This window comes from Salmo salar, chromosome ssa20 (assembly GCF_905237065.1).
Source record: "Salmo salar chromosome ssa20, Ssal_v3.1, whole genome shotgun sequence".
In the NCBI taxonomy this organism is placed as follows: Eukaryota; Metazoa; Chordata; class Actinopteri; order Salmoniformes; family Salmonidae; genus Salmo; species Salmo salar.
The window spans coordinates 38,123,030-38,136,996 of NC_059461.1; the positions used below are offsets into that span (position 1 = coordinate 38,123,030).

Sequence of the window (13,967 nt, forward strand, 5' to 3'; positions counted from 1 at the left end):
TGAGATTTAAACACCTCACTCTGCAACTGGATCCTGGACTTCCTGATTGGCCGCCACCAGGTGGTAAGGGTAGGCAACAACACATCTGCTACGCTGATCCGCAACACCGGGGTCCCTCAGGGGTGCATGGTTAGTCCCCTCCTGTAATCCCTGTTCACCCACAACTGCGTGGCCAAACACGACTCCAACACCATCATTCAATTTTCTGATGACACAACAGTGTTAGGCCTGATCATCAATAACGACGAGACAGCCTGTAGGGAGGAGGTCAAAGACCTGGAAGTGTGGTGCCAGGACAACAACCTCTCCCTCAATGTGAGCAAGACAAAGGAGTTGATCGTGGACTACAGGAAAAGGCGAGCTGAACAGGCCTCCATTAACATCGACAGGGTCGAGAGTTTCAAGTTCCTTGGTGTCCACATCACCAACAAACTATCATGCTCCAAACACACCAAGACAGTCATGAAGAGGGCACGACAACAACTTTTCCCCCTCAGGAGACTGAAAAGATTCGCCATTGGTCCTCAGATCCTCAAAAAGTTCTACAGCTGAACCATCGAGAGCATCCTGACCGGTTGCATCACAGCCTGGTATGGCAACTGCATGGCATCTGACCGTAAGGCACTACAGAGGGTAGTGCGTATGGCCAATTACAACACTGGGGCCAAGCTTCCTGCCATCCATACTAGGCGTGTTAGAGGAAGGCCCCAAAAATTGTCAAAGACTCCAGTCACCCAAGTCACAGACTGTTCTCTCTGCTACCGCACAGCAAGCGGTACCGGAGCGCCAAGTCTAGGACCAAAAGGCTCCTTAATAACAGCTTCTACCCCCAAGCAATAAGGCTGATGAACAATTAATCAAATGGCCACCCAGACTATTTACATTGACCTCCCCCCAGTGACCCCTAATAACACGTACAAATTACTTCGACTAACCTGTACCCCCGCACATTGACTCAGTACTGGTATCCCCTGTATATAGCCTTATTGTTGTTATTTTATTGTAACTTTTTAAATGTTTTAATTTTATTTTAACATTAGTTTATTTAGTAAATATCTTCTTAGCTCTATTTCTTGAACTGTTTTGTTGGATAGGGGCTTGTAAGCAAGCATTTCACTGTAAGGTCTACAGCTGTTGTATTTCAGCGCATCTGACAAATAAAGTTTGATTTGATTCTAAAACGACCCTGCAGGTCTCTCTCTCTCTTCTCCTTTCCTCCTACACATGAGGAGTGTCCTTGGTGTGGTATGGTGTAACATACTCATTTCCTTTCTCGACCCTTCAACCTAGCATGGGCTTCAAGGCCTTCTGTGGTACAATGTGCCCTATGTGCTTGACCGACAAATGGCCGTTACAAATACACACACACACATCACATGAGACCCACATGAAAGGAAGCTAGCCACAGTCACGCATTCACTCTCATTACATGCAAACACACTCATTCGTAGGCACAGACATACACTTCCACATGCATTCACACACACATATTCATGATCACTCACACACTTCCAAACACAATCACACACGCTTGCGTTTAAACCAGTGCTCACACACTATCCTTCACAGCACATTAAATGCTCACAAATATCTCACACACATTCTACAACACTTACATGGAAGGACAGAGCACTAACCATAACATTGGTTGGTTGGGAAAGGCCCGTAATGAAGCATTTCACCGATTAGTCTACACCTGTTGTTTACGAAGCACGCAACAAATATAATTTGATTTGACAAGCGTGGTGTGTACAGCAGTAGCTATATAGGATGAGCCATGACTAGGATACAGTATATACATATAAAATGGGTGAAATTGTATATAAACATTATTAAAGTGACCAGTGTTCAATGACAATGTACATAGCAGCAGTCTCTACAGTGTAGAGTACCGGTAGTTGCCGGCTAGTGGCAGTGTCTAAGGTTCAGGGCAGGGTACTGAGCAGAGGTCGGCTAGTGATGACTGTTTAACAGTCTAGTGGCCTGGAAATAGAAGCTGTTTATCAGTCTCTTGATCCCAGTTTTGATGCACCTGTACTGTCTCCGACTTCTAGATGGTAGCAGAGGGAACAGGTCGTGGCTCGGGTGGTGGAGGTCCTTGATGATCTTCTTGACTTTCTAACTCACCAACTGCTGTAGATGTCCTGGAGGGCAGGCAGATGTCCTGGAGGGCGGGCGGTGCAGTTGATGTACCAGGCGGTGATACAGCCTGACAGAATGCTCTCAATGGTGCATCTACAGAAGTTTGTGAGGATCTTAGGGGCCAAGACAAATTTCTTCAGCCTCCCGCATTCTTCAGTCCACGATCAGCTCCTTCTTTTTGTTTACGTTTAGGGAGAGGTTATTTTTCCTGCACCACTCCACCAGGGCTCCCTGTAGGCTGTCTTGTCATTGTTAGTAATCAGGCAAACTTAATGATTGATGATGCACCCCTGTGGGGCCCCCTTGTTGACGATCAGCGCCGCAGAGGTATTTTGCCTACCTTCACCACCTGGGGTCGGCCCGCCAGGAAGTCTAGGACACAGTTGCACAGGGATGGGTTCAGACCCAGGTCCCTGAGCTTCGTGATAAGCTTGGAGGTCACTATGGTTTTGAAGGCTGAGTTGTAGTTGATGAACAGCATTCTTACATAGGTATTCTTCTTGTTCAGGTGGGATAGGGCAGTGTGCAATGTAATGGCGATTGCGTCATCCGTGGATCTTTAGCGGTATGCAAATTGTAGTGCGTAGAGGGTGTCGGGTAAGGTGGAGGTGATATGATCTTTAACTAGCTTCTCAAAGCACTTCATGATGACAGAAGTGAATGCTACGGGGCGATAGTCATTTTGTTCAGTTACCTTCGCTTTCTTGGGTACAGGAACAATGGTGGACATCTTGAAGCAAGTGGGGACAACAGACTGGGATAGGGAGAGATTGAAAATGTCCCTAAACACTCCAGCCAGCGGGTCTGCACGTGCGCTGAGGGCTCGGCTTGAAATGCCGTCTGCGAGAATTAACATACTTGAATGTCTTACTCACATCGGCCACGGAGATCGAGAGCACCCAGTTTAGCTTCTCCAGAAGCGCGGCATCAGTGTCCTCGATGTGGCTGGCTTTCCCCTTTATAATCCGTGATTGTCGGGAGTTCCTGCCACATGTGTGTCTGAGCCGTTGAATTGAGACTCCAATTTGTCCTTGTACTGTCGTTTTGCAGTTTCTCTGTTGGTCTGCTACCTCCAGGCAGGCTATACAGGCCTTTGCAAAGAAATTCTCGTGCTGGACCACCGAAGGCCAGACTGGGTCAATACAATCGCATTATTTACGGTCTTTTATTCTTAGAAGTGAAGTACATTCTCAGTATAGGAAGTTATATTATGAGCAGAGTGCACTTACCCATCCTATGATACAAATGTCTTTCATTCCTGCTTTAAGATTGTTTGTCTTTTTACATTGATCACTACAAAAGATGCTCACTTCAGTTCAACTAAAATGTAATTGATCATGTAGATACTAGACAGTATAGTGCACGTAACATAACACAGCACCAAACACTGCATAGGAGGTGAGAACAAATGAAAAATAAGGTGTGTGTGTGTGTGTGTGTGTGTGTGTGTGTGTGTGTGTGTGTGTGTGTGTGTGTGTGTGTGTGTGTGTGTGTGTCTTACCTCAGCGTCCTTGTTCTGTACATCATAGGTTCTCTGGATTGTATGCAATGACGTCACACTTAGCTCTGCCTCCGTCAGCAGAAGCTCCAATAGCAACACCAGCTGCTCCGGCATCACCTAGGCACTGTAAATAGAAGGGAAGAGTTAATTGTGGGTCTCAACATGATCAACAACATCAGTATGATTTACTTGACCACATGCACCCGCACACACACACACACACACACACACACACACACACACACACACACACACACACACACACACACACACACACACACACACACACACACACACACACACACACACACACACAAACAGGGAAGCATTAAGCGTACAGCTAACAAACACCTGTAATAATCATCATCCCGACTACAGTATTCAAGGGAAAACGTGCCATACACATCAAGTCAACCTCCACAACATACAGTATTACAATTCCAGTACAATACCCATATCGGAAAACATTTAATTTTGTTTGAGGGGTATTTTATGAAAAACATTGATTATGGATTTTGGCAGCGCCCTTTATCTACTTCCCCAGAGTCAGATGAACATGTTTTTATCTGCGTCCAGTATGAAGGAAGTTAGATGTAGTTTCATGAGCCAATGCTAACTAGCTTAGCACAAAGACTGAAAGTCTTCGGGTCCAGCTAGAACGCTATTAAAATACTAGAGGAAAACATTGGTGGAATGTTAGGGAAAGGTAGGCGGAGTGTTAGGGAATGGTTGGGGGAATGTTAGGGAAACATTGAGGGAATGTTAGGGAAATGTTGAAGGAATTTAGTTAAACGTTGGGGGAATGTTAGGGAAACGTTGAGGGAATGTTAGGGAAATGTTGGGGGAATGTTAGGGAAACATTGGGGGAATGTTATATTTTGAAGCCGAGCGGTGATGGAGGAAGGCGGAGGAGTTATTCCGTAGACTGAGTGAAAGAGACAGTGAAAACAGCGCTTATTAAAACACCACACCTTGGGGAGATGATAAGTCTTCTAAATCTAACAACAGCACACAGCCACAAGTGAAAGAAGGAACACCTTTGATTAAAGTTATTCTCTGCTGATGCCCAAAGCCTTATGACTATTTCCATACATGGCTAAATAAGTTCTAGAACAGCGGAAGATAGGGAAGATTGGAAAGAGACAATTAAAGGAAGAATATGTCAGATATGTTCAGTTCTAAGTTTGCTCTGTTGGGATAGTGTTGATTAATGATGTGTTATGATGAGATGTGGTATTATGTGATAATATACAAAAAGGGCCTCCAGAGTGACGCCCCCACGGTGCTGTGAGCTGTGCCCAGCCTTGCCTGCCTCTCCCTGGGATAGACGAAACACATATTTCCCAGCTCTTGTTCTCTCAAATAGGCTCCATAGAGACTGGTATGAAAATTGATCTGTGTCTGTGTGTGTATTTGTATACACTGGTTAGCCACTGTGTATGTATTTGTACACACACACACACACACACACACACACACACACACACCTAGATATGCAACTTTTCTAATACATTTCTCCTGTCTTGTTCCTATTTTGCACTCCTCCAACAATGGTATCCACAACCAGAGGCTGGCAAAACCTCAAGTCAAACAACTACAGTATAGCCTACACCAGGGTTCCCCATCAGGTCGATCGAGAGTTATCAGCAGCTCGTATCCCACCTATGAGTAGCTCGCCAAACAATTCTGAAAGTACATGCAACAGCAGCAGTACAGAACCATCGCTAAACCAACATGTTAGAAGGCACATTTCTCACTCACTAGATTCGCAATTAAAGGCCAGATGCACTATTAAAGAGGATTTACACAAAAAAATTTTAAATGTGTTAGTTTTCTTCCAGTGTCACGTCCTGGCCAGTATAAGGGTTAATTGTTATTGTAGTTTGGTCAGGACGTGGCAGAGGGTATTTGTTTTATGTGGTTCAGGGTGGTGTGTTAGTTAGGAGGGTGTTTGATTTATTATTTCTGGGTTTTGAGTTATGGTCTATGTTTATGTATTTCTATGTGTAGTCTAGTGAGTGTGTTTCTATGTTGAGTTAATTGGGGTGGACTTCCAATTGAAGGCAGCTGTTTGGTGTTGCCTTTGATTGGAAGTCCTATATTAGTTGGGTGTGTTTGTCTTGTATTTGTGGGAGATTGTTTTTGCATTGCGTGTTTTTGTGAGCATGCAAAACTGTCATTTGTCGTGCTTATTGTTTTCTTGTTTTTTTCGTGTTCAACGTTTGTTAATAAATTAAGAAAATGAACACCAACTCTGCTGCATATTGGTCCACCTTTTCGGACGATGATTTCGCTATATCGTCCTCCGACGAAGAAAGCCGTGACATCCAGACCTAAAAAAATGTTCTTCTCATCTGATTTATGCATTGACATGGCCTCAGAACAGGGATCTCCAAACTTTTTTAGCATGAGAGCTAAATACAACATGTCGCGAGCTACTCATAGGAGTTTATCAAAATTGATTTGTTTTCAAATTCTTTGTGGGTCTGTGTAATCTAAGGGAAATGTGTGTCTCTAATATAGCCATACATTTGTCAGGAGGTTAGGAAGTGCAGCTAAGTTTCCACCTCATTTTGTGGGCAGTGTGCACATAGCCTGTCTTCTCTTGAGAGCCAGGTCTGTATGGTGACTTTTCTCAATAGCAAGGATATGCTCACTGAGCCAGTACATAGTCAAAAAGCTTTCCTTGATTTTGGGTCAGTCACAGTGGTCAGGTATTCTGCCACTGTGTACTCTCTGTTTAGGGCCAAATAGCATTCTAGTTTGCTCTGTTTTTTTGTTAATTCTTTCCAATGTGTCAAGTAATTATCTTTCTGTTATCTCATGATTTGGTTGGGTCTAATTGTGTTGTTGTCCTGGGGCTCTGTGGGGTCTGTTTGTGTTTGTGAACAGAGCCCCAGGACCAACTTGCTTAAGGGACTCTTCTCCAAGTTCATCTCTCTGTAGGTAATGGCTTTGTTTGGGAATTTTAGGTGGTTGTAGAATTTAATGCCTCTTTTGTGGATTTTGATAATTAGAGTGTATCGGCCTAATATTTTCTGCATGAATTATTTTGTGTTTTACGTTGTACACAGAGGATATTTTTGCAGAATTCTGCATGCAGAGTCTCAACTTGGTGTTTGTCCCATTTTGTGAATTGTTGGTTGGTGAGTGGACCCCAGACCTCACAACCATAAAGGGCAATGGGTTCTATAACTAATTCAAGTATTTTTAGCCAGATCCTAATTGTTTAGTCAAATGTTATGTTCCTTTCGATGGCATAGAATGCCCTTCTTGCCTTGTCTCTCAGATTATTTACAGCTTTGTTGAAGTTACCTGTGGCGCTGACGTTTCGGCCGAGGTATGTATAGTTTTTTGTGTGCTCTAGGGCAACGGTGTCTAGATGGAATTTATATTTCTGTTCTTGGCAATTGGACCTTTTTTGCAACACCATTATATTATTTTCACTGAGATTTACTGTCAGTGCCCAGGTCTGACAGAATCTGTGCAGAAGATCTCGGTGCTGCTGTAGGCCCTCCAAGGTTGGGGACAGAAGCGTCAGATCATCAGCAAACAGTAGAAATTTGACTTCAGATTCTAGCAGGGTGGGGCTTACGCTGCATCCCTGTCTCACCCAATGGCCCCGTGGAAAGAAATGTGTGTGGTTTTAGCCAATTTTAACCACACACTTGTTGTTTGTGTACATGGATTTTATAATGTTGTATGTTTTTCCCCCAACACCACTTACATCAATTTGTATAGCAGACCCTCATTACAAATTTAATCAATAGCTTTTTTGACGTCAAATAAACATCAAAAGTCTTTGCCTTTGTTTTGGTTTGTTTATTTGTTCATTAGGGGGTGCAGGGTGAATACATGGTCTGTTGAACGGTAATTTGGTAAAAAGACAATTTGACATCTCTGTCTGTTTTTCTGTCTTGCTCTCCTCACCTCACCACTCCTCCATTTTGTGAGAGCTGACTGTTAAGTCCCTCCATTTTGTGAGAGGTGACTGTTAAGTCCCTCCATATTTAAAGGTCTCTGAGAGGCCCACCCATTATCCTCTTCTCTGCCAGGGAACCTTTGAAAAGCCAGAGGAATCAGGTCATAAAACCCCTAATATCTCTCTCTCTCTCTCTCTCTCTCTCTCTCTCTCTCTCTCTCTCTCTCTCTCTCTCTCTCTCTCTCTCTCTCTCTCTCTCATCAAGCATACGCACGAACACACACACACAATATGTGTGAGTGGTTCACGTGAGCTTATGTGTAGGGTCAAGACAGGGGATAGGTTTCCCACTCTAGTGGGGAAATGCTTTCAACACAAGACTATTGGGGCTATTGTTAGTCTCAACCCTGACCGAGTCATGAGATCAAACACTGCGTGTGTTTGTGTGTGTGCATGTGTTGTGAGTGTGAGTGAGTGTGCGTGCGCACTTTGTGGTCTGCTTCAACTCCTCTACATGAAAGAGACATTTCATCCATCCTTCCATTCCATATATCCTACATCTCTCAACACTCCACAACTCCTACTCCGAAATGAACCCAAATAAACACTTCTCAGAGTGGTTTGGAGAGTAATGGTCATTTAAGATGGAAACTTGGGGGTACGGAGAGAGGCTTGGTATGAACCATAACCTCCACCCCCCCCCATCTAGCCTTGTCTAAAAGTGGGTTTCAGCCTCATCAGCCCAAAACAGCTGGACTAGGGGAACCATCATCATTCATTCTGTAGTGTGATTTGGTGTTTGGGACATTAGTGAAACATGATTTAATATCCACTGATATCAAAAAATCCAACAACCCTAATACAATTGTGAGTTATACTTTTACATTACCGTGATCTATTGAATGCTCCTCCCACAGATACACACACAGACACAGACACACACACACACACACACACACACACACACACACACACACACACACACACACACACACAGAGACACAGACACACACACACACACACACACACAGGGAAACTTTAGGGAAACTACATTAATTTCCTGTGTTTGCTAAACATGTCATAAGCTTCCTTTGGTATTGTGCTGTTAGCTGTCCCTAGATGACGTGTGTGTGTGTGTGTGTGTGTGTGTGTGTGTGTGTGTGTGTGTGTGTGTGTGTGTGTGTGTGTGTGTGTGTGTGTGTGTGTGTGTGTCTGTGTCTGTGTCTGTGTGTGTATCTGTGGGAGGAGCATTCAATAGATCACGGTAATGTAAAAGTATAACTCACAATTGTATCAGGGTTGTTGGATTTTTCTTATATCACCAGCATATTTCCCTAAGGTCCTCTGAGGCAGGCGGTTTTTCAAACTTTTCTTGCCCAGGGATCCTGCCCAGGGATCCTGCCCAGGGACCCCAACCAGGCAAACCGGCATCCCAGGGCCCCCCATTATATGAAAACAAAAATGTTTAAAAATCACGTATTGTCTTATCATCAGGTGAATGTTAATGGCAAGTAGAAATAATCCACATTTAAAATTAATAGATTTGGTATACAGTTTCATGGTTTCATTATTTGGTTGTGTGTGTACATGTATGTGTGCGTTTGTGTATGTGTGCGCAGCCAGGTCACCCATGATACAAGTCAGTATTCGATGTTCATCCATGTCTGAGGACGTCGGGAGATGACACGGAAACCAGCCACTAGGGGCAACAGTGAGAGCTGTTACCTTCAAGTCGATTTCGGTTTTGCTAGGGTGTTGTGGACGGGGGATGGGCGTAAGCGTCTTCCTCTGATCCCAAAGGTTGCAAGTTCCTATCCAGCAATAGAAAGTTGTTTCTGATATTTTATATAATAACTGAACTTAACCCTAACCTTAACAATTTGGAGTTAATGCCAAATTTGACTTTTGGAACAACTTTGAAATTTGAGAAACTTTCTATCGCTGGATTCAAACTTCATCTTAGACCTTATACCAGGGTTTCCCAAACTCATTCCTCGGGACCCCAAGGGGTGCATGTTTTGTTTTTTTGCCCTAGCACTACACATCTGATTCAAATAATCAACTAATCATCAACGTTTGATCATTTGAATCAGCTGTGTAGTGTTACGGCAAAAACAAAAACGTGCTCCCCTTGGGGTCCCGAGGACTGAGTTTAAGAAACGCTGCCTTAAACAATTTGAAATTTGACAGTTGGAACAACTTCGAAATTTGACATTTGAGAAACATGGATGAACTTTTAAAACAAAAATCTCAAAATGCTACTTTTTATCACCAGATTTGATCATCCAGCCATTTGAATCAGAGAGAGATGCTTACACACATCCACCATCCCCATCACCAAAGCCCTAGCAAAACCGAAACTGAAGCCTACTTGAAGGTGATAGTGCTCACTGTTGCCCATAGTGGTCAATTTCCACGTAATCTCACGACACTCTCAGACCTGGATGGACGTCGAAAACTGACTTGTATCACGGGTGACCTGCCTGTTATTTCACTATAGAAAGTACAACAACAAAAAACAGAGAGAAACAGAGACAGAGAGGGTGACAGAGAGCGAGAAAGACAGACAGACAGTGAGAGCTTCTTTATCTTTGACCTGTTCTCTCTCTCTCCACCCCTCTCTCAATATTTCTCTCCCTCCCAAAAAAGCTAATTGAGAGAGACTTACAGTAAACCCTACCTTCTACTAATCACTGCTATCATGGTATGCATCTGTACTACCAATGGGTGTAATGTTTACTGATTTGGTTGTTATCAATGCTTTTGCGACAAACACCTCCCAAAATATCCGTATAGGTATAAGTCACATCTGTATTTTAATGAGCTGTGTGTTTCTCTCCCCTTCCCTCCATCCCTCCATCCCTCCCTTCCTCCTTTCCAGCGGTGTGAGTGTGTGTCAGAACGCTCGTTCATTCACTCTGCATTATGGGTGATGGAGACGTGGAATCACTGTGACATTATAAAATCTAAAAGTGATTTCTCAAAGTCCACTCAACCGTGTGTGTGTGTGTGTGTGTTTGTGTTCATGTGTGTGTGTGTGTGTGACTAACCATTCAATCGCTCCATTGCCTTTAATTTCTGTCTGACCACAGACTGGTAAAAGCTCTCTGGCACCACCAGCTAAACGCCTCAGCCCCTGCTACAGGTACTAGGGTTACTCTCTCTCTCTCTCTCTCGCTCTCTTTCCATTACCCTGTTTAATGTTTGTCATTCTCCTCCCTCCATACCTCCCCACCCTCTTATTTCTCTGGCCCCTCTCAGCAAGATGTCCTTTTGTTTGTGTGTGTGTGTAAAATGTTAATCTTGATTACGAGGTATGCTAAGCCTGATTACGAGACACACACACACTGTCTCATCCACAGACAATGCTTCTTGATTTATTTTGCATGGAGGGACAGACAATGAGTGACTAGCAGATAGATGACTGCTCTCAGTAAATGGGACATTCACAACATGAACTATAAACTGTCAATCCATTCCATATACATCACACCATACCATCACACGCATTAAAGCGTCAGCATATTTCACTTTGTATGGCGCCTAGCCGAACTCAAGCGAATGTGCTCGCATACTCCCTTATAAGACCTTTGCTTGAAAAATGAGAAAGATCAGTAATAGTACTCTTTGTCCATGTTGAGACGCCGTAGCCAGTATACACTTCCTCAAAATAGTCTGAATTAATCTAAGATAACTCAATAAATCTGTCATTCATTTTGATGTTTTTGCAGAGGAGGTCTTAGTAGCGTAATTTTACATCATATAAGATCTTTGGTGCAGAAAAAATGTGCAAGAAAACGAGTCATCTCTTGTTGAATGACAACAAACACTTAACTGAAGAATCCCTATAAAACCCTTGCCGAAGACCAAAACGAACAAAAACGTCACAAAATGTCATCATAATATATGCACAAAGTGTTCCAAACTGTTTCGGAAGGGAAGCATGCAGATGCCTTTACTAACACCTTGTTAAACGTGTGATTGTGTGAATGCCTGAATGTGTAATATTAAATTAATGTTTTATTATTATCTTACTGTTATTACATTTTTTATAAATGTATTGAAAAAAGTGACTAGTCGATCCTATACATGGAGCCACAGCCTTTCTATTCTGGTCACCTCCTAGCTCCTAGTGGAACTATTGAACATGTCTAACACCTCAGGCTGCATGACCTGTGAAAGTCTGATTCATTCTGGTTCAAATTCATTAAGTTCTAAATGTTCAGGACTGGTCCTGCCCATGTTGGCTCATCTCTTAGAGGACATATCTACCAATAACAAACAATGGAGGACCAACACAAACCTTCCACTATAACAGAAAACATGCAATGGACAGGTGCAGTGAAATGTGTTGTTTTACAGGGTCAGCCATAGAAGTATGGCACCCCTGGAGCAAATTAGCATTAAGTGCCTTGCTCAAGGGCACGTGGGCAGATTTTAACCTTGTCGGCTCGGGTATTCAAAACAGGAGATTTTCGGTTACTGGCCCAACGCTCTAACCGCTAACACTTGAGGACTGACTGTTTCATTTTACATGCGTATCGACACTAATGCAACAGCATGTATTATTGCAAAATAATACAGTAGCATAGAACAGTAGTGACAGTATATTAGGCTAGCTAAAGATAACAAATAGTGTGAATACTTATAGCAGAACCAAAGAATACCGGTTACTGCAGTCTACTGTACTGGCACTGTCACGTCCTGACCATTTTCTATAGTAGAGTAGGTCAGGGCGTGACAGGGGGTGTTTTGTGTTTTTCTATGTTTTCTATTTCTATGTTTAAGTTCTAGTTTTTCTATTTCTATGTTGTTGTTTTTTGGGGTTGATCTCCAATTGGAGGCAGCTGGTCCTCGTTACCTCTGATTGGAGATCATATTTAAGTAGGGGTTTTTCTTCCTGGGTTTTGTGGGTGATTATATTTTGAGTAGTGTGCTAATCTCTGCGTCACGGTTTGTTGTTTTGTTATTTCAAGTATTTGGTGTATTGCATTACGTTTCACGGATAAATAAATATGTGGAACTACAACCATGCTGCATTTTGGTCCGATCCTTTTGACAGCCGTGACAGGCACTGCACTCCAGTGGTTCTGCAATTCTAACTAGTATGATGCCATATGGAAAAAGTCTGTCTCTCCATGACCCTGAACAGCTATAGCACATAACCTTTCATCATCACTGTTCTGGTACTGCTTTACTGGTCCTCTCTACACACATTGGACACTGTGATGATGATTTGTTTATGTATACAGGGTCATGGAGAGAGACAGACAATTGCCACTCTTGATCTCATAGGAACTACATCATATAGGATATTTCATATTTTCATCATTTCATCATAGTTTGTGTCCTCAAAAGTGCGTTTTCTGGAGGCGAAAGAAACACACACCTGTTTAGGCGAGGTGCTGGCTAGCGGAGTAGATCACTTGAAAAAGAAAAGGCTAGTTAAAGTGTGGGTTAAAGCGTGGGTTAAAAGTACGAGTCTCCAAGCATCATTAGGTGCAAAAATTCGACATACCCAGCTGCGGCCCACTTTTTGGAAGCGAACCACTCGATTTCGTCCCTACATTATATTGGCATTGAACACCTCACCCTCCCTAGGAGTGTGGGTGACCGCAACAATTTATTGTTAAAACGAGAGGCTGCCTGGATCTTTAATTTAAAGACCCTTGCTCCCTTTGGTCTCAATGTAGACTTTGATCTTCAGCCATTCTTGTGATTCTTGTGATTTTGCTATTCATTGTAAATGTTAAGGCCTATGTAGCCAAAATGTATCTATGATCGCATGCTATCCAATCATGTTTTTTATATGTTCTATTCTGTAAATTAACCAATGACATCAAGCCACACCCGGCCATGATTACAGACAACTGTGTGACCCGCAGTGTTTGTCATTATACCCTGATGAAGACAGCTTGTCTGTCGAAACGTTGGTTATTAAATTATTGCATCTGAGCTCCTAGAGTGTGTGGCTCTCCTTATCTTCCTCAAAAGTGAGTATACCTCAGCAATTTCTAAACATTTTTACCAGAAAGGTGAGATTTTTATCTTTCTTGGAGTATGCATCATTACTAGTTAATGTTTATGGCCCCCTCATTAAAAATCATTACTTTGGTTATGTCTATTTAAGCAGAAATATATATTTACAATTTGATTTGATTTGTGTTTGTCACATGCGCCAAATACAACAGGTGTAAATGCTTACTTACAAGCCCTTAACCAACAATGCAAATTTAAGAAAATTGTAATATTTACAAAATAAACTGAAGTAAAAAATAAAATAAAAAGTAACAATAAAATAACAATAATGAGACTATATACAGGGGGTACCAGTATAGAGTCAATGTGCGGGGGTACAGCGTAGTCCAGGTCATTGAGGTAATATGTACATGTAGGTAGGGG

The 13,967-nt window shown here is 42.6% G+C and overlaps 1 long non-coding RNA gene across 1 annotated transcript in view; it reads right to left on the reverse strand.

Annotated features, from left to right (window-relative positions):
• Positions 1-13,967, reverse strand: part of LOC106580560 (uncharacterized) — a 61,285-nt gene that overhangs the window by 24,591 nt on the left and 22,727 nt on the right. The window contains exon 3 of the long non-coding RNA XR_001322907.2: positions 3,644-3,767. This is a non-coding gene — a long non-coding RNA (uncharacterized lncRNA). The remainder of the gene's footprint in view (positions 1-3,643; positions 3,768-13,967) is intronic.